The following is a 1,880-nucleotide window of genomic DNA, read 5'->3' as shown; positions in this document are numbered from 1 at the left end:
TTACAGACTAGTTATTTTTGTCTATTTCCCATACACTTATATTTTGGGATTTTTGACAGCAGGCATTTTAAAGATACTTTTGTTTACTAACAAGTTGAATAAGCTAAACAACTAATTGTTTGGGGATTTTGGCTTTTTTTGGTTTGTTTTTTTTGTTTGTTTGTTTTCTTTGGGGTTTTTACTTTTGTTTTGGGTTTTTTTGTTTTTTTGGGGTTTTTTTTTGTTTGTTTGTTTTCTGGGGGGAGTTTGTTTTGGTTTGGTTCAGTTTTGGTTTTGTGGTTTTTTTGGTTTTTTTTTTTCCATTCTTAATCTTCTTTCTTCTCTGATGGGGAGAATACTCTGCAAATACAGCTATTTCACCAGCTGATGTTATTCAGGATCTTTATCCTTACTCTCTGCTAGATCTACTGTTTTTTGTTCATGTGGGGAATTTTTCATGAAGTTGGTATTTTCAAGTAGAGTTCTGTTTTGATGGGTGGTCCACAGGGCCTGTTTCTTCACTCTCATAATACAGTTTATCCTTAGGGTATGCTGAATGCTCATAGGCAATCACAGTGTGACATACTGCTTGGTAGGGTGCAACCTGTTTGTTCACACTTATCCCTGCATTAAAAAGTTTCACTGCCTTTGTTTAAAGTATGAAGCTGAACATTGTCCTAAAAGAACCTAAGACAGTTACTTGAAATCACTTTTAATGACTAGGGAAGTTTGTTTCTTGACAGTTTGTTTCTGTCCCCACTGCACAGCAATGTAAAAGTGATATTTTGTGATTGTTCTGGATTTTAAATGCATATATTTTAGATTAAAACAATTTTCAATCACATACAGAGGAATTCAAGTTCTTTCTTGCTTGAATTCCTGTGTTAAGATGCTGTACCTGTTTTGTGACCTGCTGAGTCATTAAAAAATGAGGTGCTGGAGTTAAACCTCTGCCTCCACTGACACATTTAAGTACCCAAAAAAGAAATTTCTCGGTTTACTTTGCCTAGAGTAAATTATGTCAAGCAGGGTCATTTCCAGCTCTTGGTTTTAGAAGGGCTTCTAACACTGTCTCACGTGGCCATCCATGTCACAAACAAGTCCAGAAAATCACAAATGGATGAGTACCGAACTGCTGTAAACTGGACTGAAATATTTAACATGAGCATGTTGTTAACTTGGCTGGACACAGCAAGCAGAATTCTGCAGGAGTACCAGAAATTGTATATTTTCATTAAATAATTTAGATGGCAGAGCAGACAACTTTCTTGCCAGCCCCACTGTCTGGGAGGGGCAGGAAGAGTTAGAGGACAGGGCTAGGATCTCAGCACACTTGGCAAATTACAGTAGAGGAAAGGAAATAATTAAAAGGATGTTCTTTCACTCTCTGCAGAACTGCTAACATCACAAATGCAGGTTGTGTACTTACTGGTCTGATAGCATCACTGTATAAAGTGTCATGGTGATTAGCATGGATCACAAACCCAACAGGAATCAGCCATGCCACAACAAAAAGGGCAAATGGCACTGGGAGCTACATAAAAAGAAATATTGTTTGCCAGGCAAATGAAGCCATTCTACTGTCATGCTCGGGGCTAGAAGGCCTTCAGTCAGGGTATTGTATTCTGCTTGGGATAGAGAGTTAGAAGTATTATGTGGAAGCATTGGAGGAATTGGAGTAGTTTATCCCAGAGAAAGGGGAGACACAGTAGGAGGGCCCTAAATATGTGTGCTGTATGTCTAAGGGAGGGGACAATCTTCTTCTTCTCATCAGCTGAAAAGGCTCAGTGGGCAACAGAGATCTGGGTTAGATGTAAGAATCCGCTTTCTCAAGGTGTAGATGAAAAATGAGTGAGAGAATAATACAGGGAATGTCAGCCTTGGTTTCTGGGTTTCAAATG

The sequence above is a fragment of the Taeniopygia guttata genome, chromosome 5, assembly GCF_048771995.1.
Source record: "Taeniopygia guttata chromosome 5, bTaeGut7.mat, whole genome shotgun sequence".
Lineage (NCBI taxonomy): Eukaryota > Metazoa > Chordata > Aves > Passeriformes > Estrildidae > Taeniopygia > Taeniopygia guttata.
Note: the sequence above shows the minus strand (reverse complement) of the source record.